Genomic DNA, 14059 nt, shown 5'->3' with positions numbered 1-14059 from the left:
CATCCGCCGCTCAGTTTGGCCTGCAGTCAGATACAACTAGGGTATTAATACTGGACTACAAATGCATGATTTCATATTACTAAAACCAAAACACTCACACACAAACTGAGGTCAAGACGAGCATAAGCTGTTAGAATTTAAGCAGTCAACATTGACTGCCTTTAGCACAACTAAACTTTTATCACAAACTCTATTGATCCAAAGAGTGTGAGAGAGAGAGAGAGAGAGAGAGAGAGAGAGAAAGAAAATATATTGTAAAGGGAGGAACATTCTCAACAGAGAGTGGCAAAAAAAGTGATGAACCGCATTTTACAAAGAGCATTCTGTAGTTTTAAGTCTTAAGAGAAAAGCCTACAGTAGTGTAAACTAGAATGCGTTTCGTGAACGAACTGCGAGAGTGTGCTTGCTCTGTTGCGGCCATGACCGAGAGAACAAGTGCCTTGGAATTGGGGCAGGTGTCAGCTCTCCAGCTCTCCCTGCTGGATGAGCATGCACAAATGAGTATGCATGAGTGAGTATGCATGAGTGAGTAAACATGAGTGAGTAGAGTATGCATGAGTGAGTATGCATGAGTAAGTATGCATGAGTGAGTAAACATGAGTGAGTATGCATGAGTGAGTAAACATGAGTGAGTATGCATGAGTGAGTAAACATGAGTGAGTATGCATGAGTGAGTAAACATGAGTGAGTATGCATGAGTGAGTAAACATGAGTGAGTAAACATGAGTGAGTATGCATGAGCTAGTATGCATGAGTGAGTATGCACAAGTGAGTATGCATGAGTGAGTATGCACGAGTGAGTAAACATGAGTGAGTATGCATGAGTGAGTAGAGCCCTGGTATGGAAGGTGTCTCTTAATATTCCTAGTTATACAGTTGAATGGAGAGGGACAGAGAGAGAAGAGGAGCCTTGGCGCAGTTGTCAGTAAGAGGTGTCAGTGAAGCACAGGTGCAAGCCAGTTTAATGACCCTATTATGATGTCATAATGGCACAGAGTTCTGCCATGCAAGTCTATGGAGAAAAAAGGTGATGGAAAAAGAGGAATAAAAAAGGAGTGGCAAGGAGTACCGCCACGAAAAGTCATAGCAGGTTGCACCGGATCGGGCCGGAAGTTTCGGTGTTTGAACGGTGTCTCTATCTCTATCGGGCGAGGAGTAGTTAGCTGCAAGAAAAACGGGGAGAATAAATAAAGAAAACTTAACAACAACAATACTGTGCTTCCCTTCGGGCAAGCACACTAATAAATAGAACATAAAAGAACGTTTCCACCCCAGGTTGGAACAGAAGAATGAATGCAAACATACCACAGCCCTTTCCTATGCAACTTACTTCTATGCCAGGCTAAGCTTGTTCAGACAACAATTCTTTTAATCTGCACCTGTACTCTTAAGCAGACTTAGAGGACATTATATGCATGAGACTCCTGTTAGAGGACTACAACTGCATGGGTGTGAGTGGTAGGCACACGTACTTCAGCCAACTCTTAGCATGACGGCCCTGAGCAAACAGGGATGACCGTGTTTGCTGATGCGCCCCGTGCAAGTCAGCTGTGTCCCTGAGCTTTTCAGTCAACCAACCAACCAACCGAAATGAAATCCCATCAATCTAATGTTTCAAAACCTCCCCTGTGATTCTTAAATATCGTAAATGTCCTCAAACAGGTGATTACATGCAGGAGATCATTAGATTGTTGTGTGTGTGTGACGTCCTGTAATGTGTTCACCATTAAAGGCTTTGAACATGCCTCAGCGATGTTAACTCGATTTATACCCTCCTCCACATAAACGCTTCAATTCCACTCCTCAGATTCTCTTCACAACAGAACATTTACATTCATAGTGCATCATTAAAATCGTTGTCGTAACATCACTGCACTTGTAGTCTTATTGACAGGTTTTGCCTTATCTTCCTGTGTTTAGACCTTAGGCAAAGTTTCCATTACATAATATGATACATGCAGAAGAGAAACATGACATATTCATGAATGAATCACTGAGGAACAGTGACTGCCACTGCTATGATGTTCTTGATTTTTACTGGCTTTTGTTTTTGTTTCGTTTTTTGGCAGGCAGTGTGTGCATTAGGGGGTGGGAACGACTAGTACCCTACATTCCATTCAACTCAGGTCTCTAAGGTCCTTTTCATATATCCAGCAGAGAGAAAAAAGCGCTTTCTGTGATCGCTTCAGAACTGAAACAATGCAGATTGTGCTAAGACAGAGCTCTAGTCCCACTGGAATTTTGCATGTGGGTTCCGTGCCATTTCCAGCACAGTGTGGCGCTTCTAAATGGATGCCACGTGGAATAAACTGAACTGTTGCCCGAGTCGAAGTGCAAGGTCCATTTATGCCTGGCTTCTTTGCTGTGCGGCTTTGGACATAACGCTCTGCTAACCTGAGCACCTCAAACTAATCCTAAAGCCTTTCCTCAAACCTCATTCGCATAAGCCACTGTAACTTGCATTAAGTCAGGACCTAGGAAACGACAACACAGATCCTACTAACACATTAGCATTGCTTATACTTTGCTGTAATGCACAGCTAGCTACTTAAACAATGTTAACAAAAAGCAAGATTCTTCAGGGGGTACTAGCACCCTGGTCTTATGGTGCTAGGGCCTGATATTGGGGTGGCCAGAGCCTGGCACAGCCTCTGATAGGGTCCCACTTTTGAGCTCCATCCCCTGGGAGAGCGTGGCCGGCCTTTGCCCTGGCAGCAGAAACAGAGGCTGAAGGCTGGAGATGGTAACAAGGCTGGAGATGGTAACAAGGCTGCGGGCTCCCTCTGTTCTCTGCTCAGACACCCACAGACAGAGCTCCAGCTCCAGCAATGGCTCCATCTCACAGACCTCAAGGACTCATCCCAGCGACCCTCCACTGCCAACTACTAACATCCCCAGCAAGCTGCCCAAGCCAGGAAATAGAGCTCAATTGCATGTGTGTGTGTGTGTGTGTGTGTGTGTGTGTGTGTGTGTGTGTGTGTGTGTGTGTGTGTATGTAAGGGAAAGAAAGCCAAAAAGAGAAAGTATAACTACATTTAGGGCACTGCCTGTTTTGCAGGCAGAGGAACAGACTCTGCATGGTGTCCTCAAAACCTCAAAGTCATTCCCTTTACTCATAGACACTGCCTGACCTCAGTCTGATGTCTCAGAAGTCTTTGGTCAGATTCAGGGGAAGCTTAGGCAAAACCATAGCAAATAGCATTTACTGGACCAAGCAGTCTATTAGCTCTTTTTCTTTAGAAGTAGCAGATCATTTTTTCTGCTCGCCCAACCTCATGAATATCAGGAGCCTTGGTTCATCTAAGCATGAAGAATATTATTTGGGATGGCAGGGAGATTAGAAACCTATTTTAAAGAGCCAGTGTGTGTTTACAGACCACCTGCTGCTGGCAATTGGGTTGATGGACACAAAGACACACACACACACACGCACACGCACACGCACACGCACACGCACACACACACACACACACACACACACACACACACACACACACACACACACACACACACACACACATACACACACAGTGAAAGAGAGAGCAAATTGCTATGTTAGCAACAGCATGGCGTTTGCTTATCAACTTGAAAAACAGTTACTTACAAAATGCAAATTTGTAAATTACATTTATTAAGGAACACACCCACACATACACACACACTCTCTCACTATCATTCTCACACACACACACACACACACACACACACACACACACACACACACACACACACACAATTATTCAAAGCAGGCCTATGACTGGGGACCCAGCCCAGCAGTTTCACTGATCCATGATGCCTGCAGAGAGTAACACAGCCCCTCTCTGTTGCCACCAGCTAATTTTCTCATGTAATAGTGATTGACTGGCTGCATGCCAAGATAAGCCCCACCAAATTAATGGGACTTTCATACCCCCCTTTTTTCTCCTCCTCTTGGATGTGGTGCCCTGCCCCTGCTAAGCTTCAGAGAGGTAGGCACAGGCTTCCGCCCTGTGGGCATTAAGAGGTTGGCGGTGCCCTCTCTCTCTATCTCTCTCTTTCAAAGTGCAACGTGCTGTTAATAGCTCCTCCCCAGCTGCCTGGCAGTCTGAGAAAAAGGGTGGGGGACATGGGGGTAGAAGGGTGCCGTGTTCAAATTGCTCTAGAGGAGAAAACCAAAGCACTTTGCACAGAAGCATTAGGAGGTGTTCATGGGACAGGTGCTATACAGGGAGGCGATGGAGCAGGGAGGAATCACTCTGCCTTACTGCCTTACAGAAGAGGCTGAGTGGACCGAGAGTTAGTCAGCAAAACCGATTGAGCCATTTGAGCTCGAACAGCAAGAAACCCACCAGATGTCCCTTCACTGCAAAGAAAGTATAATCGTGTTGCAGCAGACAGGGTTTCCATTGTGAAAACGTAATTAAAATGAACATAAAAACAAATGAATGCCAAAGGGTACAAAAAAAATGGATGTAGTCAGGTCAGCATCCTCAAGCATACAATATTTGACTGAGAGACTGTGGCAAATGCAACCATAGCAACCACAGAGTGGTAACCATTCCGATTCCCAACCGCTCCAGCCAAATATAAGCACAAGTTATGAAGTGTACGCTAACGTATGCATAAATACATAGAAATCACTTGAAATTACTGTCCATCACCCTGGCTTTGCCCTTTTCGCCAGTGAAATCAATTGTGCACATCTGGGCTACTTTGTGTTTCAGTGTAAGTGTTGTGATATTGCGGTCTTTATGGCTATGATCTACTGCTTTGTTTACTCCCTGCAGCACACTTTGGCTTTTGATGATTAAAGTTTGCAAGACAAGTCGTTAACCTCGGTAGCATACGCCTCAGCCTATTCTTTCATATCCGCACAGATGGTTCTCGCAGCAATTGCAAACCCTGTTATCAGCACGCAGACAAGAAATAAATAACAAAAATGCAAAATATTAATTATATTTTGTAGTCTGCCTGGCTAGCATATCCTTCAGAAATAAAACCTCTTTTGTGAACAGATGATGACAGAAGATATGTACTTTACAAAGAGTCTAAATGCCCTGTGTTAGCACTTGGATAAAGTGGGCTGAGTGGATCTAAGACATAAGACACTCAGTTTTATTTACATTCGAAATAGAAACAGAATCGCTGCAGCACCAGAGGTGGGAACTTCCCTTTAAGACATGACTTCCCTATAAAACATGACTTCCCTTTAAGACATGACTTCCATCCTGGCTCTCACAAAATAATGATGTCCAATGCTTTCCTTGGGGTCCAGGAGGTATGCAATGCAAATTTCAGGAATCAGATAACAGTCACTGGGATAATTACTTTTCTATTACAACTCAATGATTGCCTCCACAACAGTGATTACTAGTAATTTAACAAGTGTCATCTTATTAGTGCTTGAGTGTTGACATTGATTCAAACAGAATGATAGTGTATGGTACTGCTTATACTGTCCACCTATGCAACAGGGAGAAACCACACATTTCCTCTAGTCTCGGAGGACTGGATTGCGTCTGAGCAAGAAAGCTATACTACTGTAGCTGTATTATTCAGAGTACATTTCTTCACCCTGTCAAAGTATTGCTGTAATGACATCTCAGCCCAACTCAAATCAAAGTGAAAGATTTCGCTGCACTATGGCAGCGCAGTTGCCAGGTACACACACCATTCAAAAGGAACACAGACAGGAGAAGCACTGAGGCAGACTGCAGTGGTGTGTGTGTGTGTGTGATGGGTGGTGTGCACCAGCTCTTTACACTGGAGAGATCTCCATTCCCCAAAGCAGAGACAGAGAGAGAGAGAGAGAGAGAGAGAGGATACAAAGACCGACCTTTTCTTTCCAGAGTCCATTTCAGCGCAGGTCCATTGTGATTTCATATCAAACTGAATGTTACGTTAAGGTATCTTCTATGTTTAGTTTTTTATGCTTGGTATTGATCTTTACAATGCTGTCACATCATATTTATACAAACACTCTTTCATTCCCAAGTCAATATTTTCTAGTATGGGAAATATGACGTCTTGTTTGTGTTATCACAGTTTTTGTGTGACACATGTTTTTCCATGTTTAATATTCTCTCTGTAAATAATGTGGGATTGTGGTACTTGTGATGCAAGGTAGAGCGCCGGACAGTCATGCCATATCATCTTACTGTACTAAAGATTTGCATACTGTGACCTTCAACACAACTTATTCTGCCTGTTCAGCTACAAGACAGGGAAATGACTAAAGCATCCATGTACCTTCAAAGGAACAGTACCAGGGACCTTCTCAATTAAAATGAATCGCTGAAAGAAGATTCTGACATTGAGCAAAGGCATCTCCCTTCGTTCTTTACAGGGGAATGAGAATAAAACTTGATTGCTTGGCAGCTGATCGAGAAAGGTTTCATTACAAAACTAAGACATTCAGGAAATCTGTGTCTAGAAATCCTGCTTACTTAATTTACTTTTCATTTTGATCCATTTTGTCATTCTCAATATTCATTTGAATGAACAGAAATCAGAGGCACATCAGGACACCTATCGACTACAAAGATAGCATCTTCACTGCAACTATGAGCCAGATCTTTTTCGCACGGGCATGACCTTTAACTACTGCCAGTGAATTAAAAAGGTACAGCCATGGAATGAGATCAACAAGCCCAGCAAAGATCACTCTCTACGACACAGAAGAAAAGGAGGCGTGAGATTCAAGAAATGGAATATGTGTTGATAAAATCACTGTATAGACCAAACTGAGAGAATGTCAGGACACCAAACCTGGAACACAAGCTCCTCTGCTTTTGATGGCAAGAAACCAACAAATATGGAGGAACAAGACAAGGACAAGTAAAGGACAACCTAGGACCAGGTTGGCAGCTTGACAGGTAGAATGAATGAATGAAAATGTAAAGATTTTGTATTTACAGACTGAGCTCTTCATACAATGAAGGAGAAGCATCGAACCCCTCTTAGTAAAAATGTATTATTGACAAAAACCACCCCAGCATGAGTATAAGCGAGGATAAATAAGTCACGGTAAAGATCAAAATTCTCATTCTCAAAATTTTCTTTCTCAAAGTCTCATTTTAAGAGTGCAGTGGGTAGGATTTAGTGGCATCTTGCAGTGAGGTTGCAAATTGCAAACAATCGAATACCCCTCCCTTTCCAAGTGTGCAGGAGAATGTGCAGTAGCTACTTTCACAACAACTACAACTGCATTGAGCAGCCTTAATATGTCAAGTGATGACACAGAATATTATTTAGGTAGTTTAGCTATGTTAGTTGATGGCTGAAATGAGCTCCAAAGCTGTTGTTACACTTTATTGGCAATCATTTTCAGCAGATGTGGGTCACTGGGTCTTTTGGGTCCAAATAATAAACAGAAATTCTAGTTTTGGTGCATAGATATTTTTTTGTGACAATGGAAAAAAAATGACTAGGCAATAAAGGTAACTGTGCCCATGGCCATGTTCTAGCTAAAGCTATCAAACAACACATTGCATTTAGATTTGTAGGCTAAATTACCTATCAAGCAGAAAACAGGCAATTTTGACTTTACTCTGAAAACTTCCGATCCAGTGTTTTCCATTTTGGGCTTCTGTAGAAACATCGTGCAACATGGCAGGCTTTGTGGAAGAGGACCTCTGTATGTAAAAATAAAGGACTCATTCTAAGCTAATGAAAACACAACGATTCATTGTTACAGCTATACACTAATGAAAACATAATTGTGGATATTATATTCAATTCTTGCTAATAAATTCCCTCTAATCCTACTCACTGCACATTTAACAACACTGAAGGACACACACACTGTGTATCTATGGTAACATAGAAAAATGTAATATCTTCTTAAAAAGTAATTTTTTATCTGTACATCAGCACATAACCCATGGTATTGTTGTGATCACCTGTTTGTAGCTTAACAACTTTCAGTTTGCTTAACTAAGATCATTAAGTGCACGTCGGGAAGTTGCATCTCTACAGCCTCATTTGTCTGCTAAAACATGTTGTTCCGCACAGGCCTTTAAGAGATAATGGTCTCATCTTTGACTAAGAATGGATTTAGCAGTTCTCCAGGGAGACTGCTTGGAAAGCCTGCTGAAGGTAGTTGGTGCTATCTGTGTTTAATCTTCAAATTTTTCCACAGCCTAATGAGGGCTGCTTGTTAGTCAGATGCATGTAAGTGATCAGTGAACAAAGGTTGCCCGTGTCAATATGTTGTCAGTCCAGTTTTTTGTTCTGTCGAATGGATTCCACACACACACACACACACACACACACACACACACACACAGACACACACACACACACACAGTAGGATAGGACTATGCACAGCTGTGCCCAACTCTTATGGATTTATTGATCGAAGAGTGAAACAGCTCACAGTGGCAGTTGGCCATGATTCTTTACAGGAGAGCCAGCAGGGAATCTCCAGTCAGAGTAACAGGCCGTATAAACCTGTTCTGTCCTCTTAGGTGTCCTTATACGATTCTGTTCCAGACACTTTCTTTCTCTCTATCTCTCTCTCGCTCTCACACACACACACACACACACACACACACACACCCACCCACACAGACACACGCACACACAGACACACGCACACACACACACACACACACACACACACACACACACACACACACACACACACACACACACACACACACACACACACACACACACACACACACACATATATATATATATATACTATATCACATACGAATGACTTCCTGTCTCCTCTGTCTGTGTCGGTCCCAACCTCCTTTCTGTTTATCTGTCAGCTGGTCTTCTCTCCCGTCGCTTTCCTCTCTCATTCCCTTTTCCCTCCCCATGGTAATGCTGCAGTTCAAAGCATTCTGCACTGTTGAGCTTGTCGCAACCCACCTCTGTCAGAGGGAAAACACATACACACATCCTCTGAGGCGCCTACACACACACACACACACACACACAAACAAACTAACCCTGCGGCATTGTCTTTGAGTATAGTACTCCCTCACCCTCTTCTGAATGCAGACTAGCTTGTGATGTGACGATTTGCGAATTAAATTAGCCAAGACCAGCCAGCATAGCTTTTATGGCATTTGTTCGAACCCTGTTATAATGTAAGTAAGATAGACTGCATACTGGCATCCAAAGACTCTTAGACAGGGAAATACTGAAGCATTTCATGTGAACATGCTAGCACTTTTGAACCTCAAACCTGGCTCTCGACTTTAAAACTCTGCCTCTGTCATGGATCATTCTTTGGGCATGTGTGTGTTTTGATGTAAACTGTGTACTCACAGAAAAAAAGCACCATTCCTTAACACTGAAGTTGCTTCTTGTCACATGCATTAGCGCCTAAAATGGTGGCCAGAATGATGCTCCAAAGAATCTGAGGGGAATCCATCTGTCACAACACCTGTCAGAGGAGACTCAGAGATTTACATTGCTTGGGTCGTCAAGGACCACAGGATGAAATGTGACATCAGCTCTCATGCAGAGACACCCAAGGCCAAACAAACACAAACACTCCCTCATGCCAGAGGGCTTTGGGAAGCAACAACAGCAACAGGGACTCCAACAAGACGGCCAGGACTCAAACTGGGCCATATGTCTCGACAGCCGTGCATCGCAAGAGTCCTGCAACTGGTCTCTCCCTTTATACTCCCTGCAAAGCACTCCCAAAAAACAGCAACAGCATCCCTCTTTACAGTTCGTTATGATATACCTGCCACACTGTACTTGCCTGTTTATTCACCCTCCCTTTAGAATCAATGTCATTAATGTTGCATACATTGCTTAAAAGGGTTAGCAATATTCATGCATGCAGGCAAGATAAGCCTGTACATCGTAACTGATATCGCTAATTTCCATATACCCCATAAAGTCTAATCATGCAATCCACTCAGCAAGCGCTGGCAACCTCTGGATGCTCAGCATGTATCACAGCTAGACTGAAGCCTTTGAAACAAACTCGAAGAAGGATTACGACAGGAGGCTTTATTTTTGTCCTCGTGTTTTATTTCACGGAAAACAGAACCCACAGAAGTTCTTAGGCTGTGACATCAGAGAGAGCAATGCACTGTCAAAAAAGTCCCCTAAAAGTAAGAAACTGTGCCTCGAAATGTGCGATACGGCACCTATTACAAACATTTGTTTTGATTCTGGTTCATCCTGTCGCTGGTACTAAAGCACACATTGCTTTAAGAGGAGCACTCTGTCACCCTCCAAAACCGGTAAGCCCATCCTGTCACAACTGCTGAGATATGGTGTGTTGGGACAGTCTAGACCTGACCTTCACGAAAGAAAAACACCCATCTTAGAGCATCTCTGACTGAACTCTTTGATTTGTCAGCTGTCTGCAGCCACAGTACAAGCCTCATATTATATAAATAACACTAGAATTCAGTCTACTATGTCCTGTTGGCTTTCTTTCTGATTCTCAATGCTATAGACAGGATGAACATGTTGTTCATGTGCATATACCACAGTATGGAAACTACACAGTCCGGTAATAATAAGGTAGGAGCATGAAACTAGATAGGAAGGCGTATACAGTTAGTTTCCCTTTTCATCATTCAGGACAACTGCCAACTCCAGCCCCCCCCAGCATCGACCCGACTGATGAATCGTGAATCATGAATCATGAATTGTGACTTAAATGAGACTAAAAGTCCATGAAAGTCACTGTGGAATGCATGAGTTGCCAGGCCACGTCCCTCCTCTCCGTCTTCCTCTCTGGATAGACTTAATTATCCAGATAGCCGGCCCTGAGCTAACACTTTAATTTGTTTTGGTGTCGTTTTATCATCTGACCTCACCTATGCTTAATGACATAGAGCACATAGAGTTCCCCTATTGAAGTAATGAGAAATGTGGGTGAATTGTGATTACTGGTACTCAACGGTTATTCCATAATTTAAAAATGTTTTTTATAAAAAGCTGGCCCAAGGGAAGTTAGAAGAGAGGGCTGGATGTCGAAAGATCTGTAAAATAGGTATGTTAATTGTGAGTTGTGTTTGACACTGTTTGAGTCAAATGTCTGCACTTATAGCCCTATAAGTCTCCTTTAACATAACGATTGAGGACCAGGCAATTAAGGGAATGCATAAGCTGCATGTGTTTGTCACTTTAACGCAAGTCAAATGATGTTCAACTAAAGCTAAATGAATGTTGCATGCCATCTTAAAGAAAACAAAAGTTAACAAAAAAGAACATAAAATGACACCTTAAATAAGTGAGCCTGGGAAGAACCGGTCCTTTAAAAAAAACATTTTGGCTGTCCTCTTGTTTTTTTCTCTATCCTTCTATTTCTTTTCTTTTCTTTCGCCCCATGTGACCTGGAGTGGTGCTCCGTTACCTCAGCAGACCTCAGGTGGAGGCCTAGACCTCACTAGAGCTTAGCTGAGGCGGGGGGACTGGTGCTGATGAAATGGAGGAGCATCTAGAGTGGCATCGCAGCATGCTTGATTGCTTGTGTCTGAGTGACAGGCCGAGTGGGCTCAGCCAGCCTTAGAGTATTTGCTGCATGGGTGTGATTGGACCTCGTTTGGTGCTTGAGAACGCACACATGCACACACAAACAAAACAAACCTCCATAAGCCCACAGAGTCAAGGTTGGAAAATCTACAAACATAATTATTCATATCCACACAAGGATATCTACCTCAAACATCTCGACATTCTTTTACGGCTTTCACCTTCACATCCGAGTCCTCCTTATGGAAGAAAAACCTCCACAACAACAAAACCTTGAGTTTAAACCGTGCTACCATATGCCCAGCAGTGTCTTTTCTTCATGTTCAGTGAACAAACTATTTTTTTTTGTTTTGTTCCCATATAACCAGAGGTAAAACATCTGCCACTGCAACCACTGTTCCACTCTCCAGAGACCCCCCAAGCAAGACCCAAATTAGGCCGGAGAAGAGAGCTGAGGTCTTGGCAGTGCTTCATACGTCACGCACACCCACCCCTTCCCCTCTCGCAAGCCCCCCTGCCGACTATCAGAGTTTCCTATTGCAGGATCCTGTGTCCTTCCTCCCTACATTTACAGTCAGTGTGTGCTCCGTAGTGATATTCACCAAGTTTCAGTCACAGTTTTTAGGCCTGCGTCTGTATCCGCGACTGAACCTAGAGGTTCTAGTGAGTTTGGGAGTTTTTAGGAGCCTCACAGCGCCTAAATCTGTATGTGCACTGACTGTGTTTGTGCGTACTCATATTTCTGTGTATGTGCACATATGTAGACTTGCGCATAAATATGTATCACAGCTCTACAATACTCTCACTGTTTTCAATAAGAAGATGATCATTAAAAAAAAACGGTGTTCTTTGTATGTGTATGAATGTTGGGTTGGTAAAGCTGTCTTTTAAAGTTCATCTTAGATTTCAGTTCATCTTAGATGACTATGAAATCCACAAAGAAACGCTGAGTAAATCTCCTTAAAAAGGCATTTGGGTTCATCTTAGGTGAGTGAAGAATTCCCAAATAAAATTTTTGATGCATGACCACTTCAACACTGAAGACACCCTGTGGGTCTGGGCCTGCAAAGTTATCAAAATGGTTTCTTAGTTGGCCGACCTCGAAGATGAACAGGAACCTCCACGGTATCAACTGTGAAAAGAAAATACGCCAAGCCTACAAGCTATTATTACAGTTTGTGAGTAATAGAGGCAAAGGACACAAAGCTGTAAATAAATAGAAAAAGACCTCCTCTGTGTGGGCAGAAACCTTCACACACACACACACAAACACACACACACACACAGATACACACAAACATTCACACGAGATCCAATTTAATAGAGTGGAAAGTAGAACAACGTCTAATAAGAGCCAGATAATGTGATGAAAAATGTGATACAAATGGCCCCCGATGATGTGTTAAAGCACAGTGCATTGAAATTGGAGCCTCTGTTTTGGCATGTACAAGCCTTTGGCCCTCCTGTCTACTTGTGCACTTTCATGAGTAAACAATTCTAGTTGTTGGAATGCCGACAGTTCTTTGAGATGCGCTGCCCTCAAGTAGACCTCAAGGTAAATGAACGGAAGGACAAAAACAACAAATAATGGGAGCGGAAGGAAGCAGGAAAGTACGGTCTTATGAAAAGATCCTGTCTGTACGGGGGGAAAAAAGATCACAGAGGGAACAGTGACTTAACACCATGCTTCAGTGTGCAATATGGGCCTGTATTGACTCTCTGTACAACAGACACATCGAGTACATGGAGGTAAAGGTCAGTGTTTACTGGGAAATTGGCCAGTGGAAATGGGTGATTACAAAACAGGCAACAGTCAATTACGCTCTGGGAGAGGGAAATAGGATAGGAAGTCATTATGATTAAGAGGAGCTATGATAGCCAATTAGCCATGTGTGAAGGTCCTCTCCAAATGGTGCAGTGAGAGGATTGTGCACACACTCACCCAGTACTTCAAGAGTTTCGGTGCCAGCCTTTATATGTGTAAGGCAGTGTAGAGAGAGTGCTAACACACACCATCATCTCTACCTAAATGTAATCGAGCTTGGAGCCTGGCTCCCAAATGTGTATTCAGCCGCGAACCAGACTTGTCAATATCCTCAAGGTTCCAAGGTCCAAGCCAAATTTAAATTCACCACGAGGGAGGTATTTTTCCGAGAGGTCAGAAGCGGGCTTAAATGGGCGAGTAGCAGTTGGCTCTGGACACACATCGAGTCTGGGTCTGAAAACCTCACCCTGCTTAACTTGTAAAATACAGCGAGAGACGGTCTATAAGGTCACACACATCATGAGGGAACTGGCCGTGCTTAAGTCTGAAGGGGAAGACAGAGCTCTGAAAAAGTGGAGCTAGTTTAAAAAAAACGCTCTCAGAGGGAGGGTGTCACACTGAAGTGGCTCAACAGGTAGACAAAAGGTAGGGTCTTCCTGTAGGTCGAACACGTCAGCTCATGTAAGTAATACAGTAACTTCAGACAAATTCCACATGCCTGAGACCTAAACACAGAGTGTGGAGGACAGATGCTGCAGGAGCCTGATAGGAGCACAAATGGAGACAGGGTCAAGAGAGAAACAGCTGAGAGGTCAGGCCCTAATTCCACTCTGTGTCTCCTTGAGTTAGATT

The 14059-nt window shown here is 43.2% G+C and overlaps 1 protein-coding gene across 1 annotated transcript in view; it reads right to left on the bottom strand.

Annotated features, from left to right (window-relative positions):
* asic2 (acid-sensing (proton-gated) ion channel 2) overlaps positions 1–14059 on the bottom strand; it is a gene marked incomplete at both ends in the record, with an annotated part of 154450 nt that overhangs the window by 139416 nt on the left and 975 nt on the right. The gene's annotated exons all lie outside the window — the stretch shown is intronic.

This window comes from Sprattus sprattus (genome assembly GCF_963457725.1).
Source record: "Sprattus sprattus genome assembly, chromosome: 18".
Lineage (NCBI taxonomy): Eukaryota > Metazoa > Chordata > Actinopteri > Clupeiformes > Clupeidae > Sprattus > Sprattus sprattus.
Note: the sequence above shows the minus strand (reverse complement) of the source record. Positions and strands in the feature narration are given on the sequence as shown.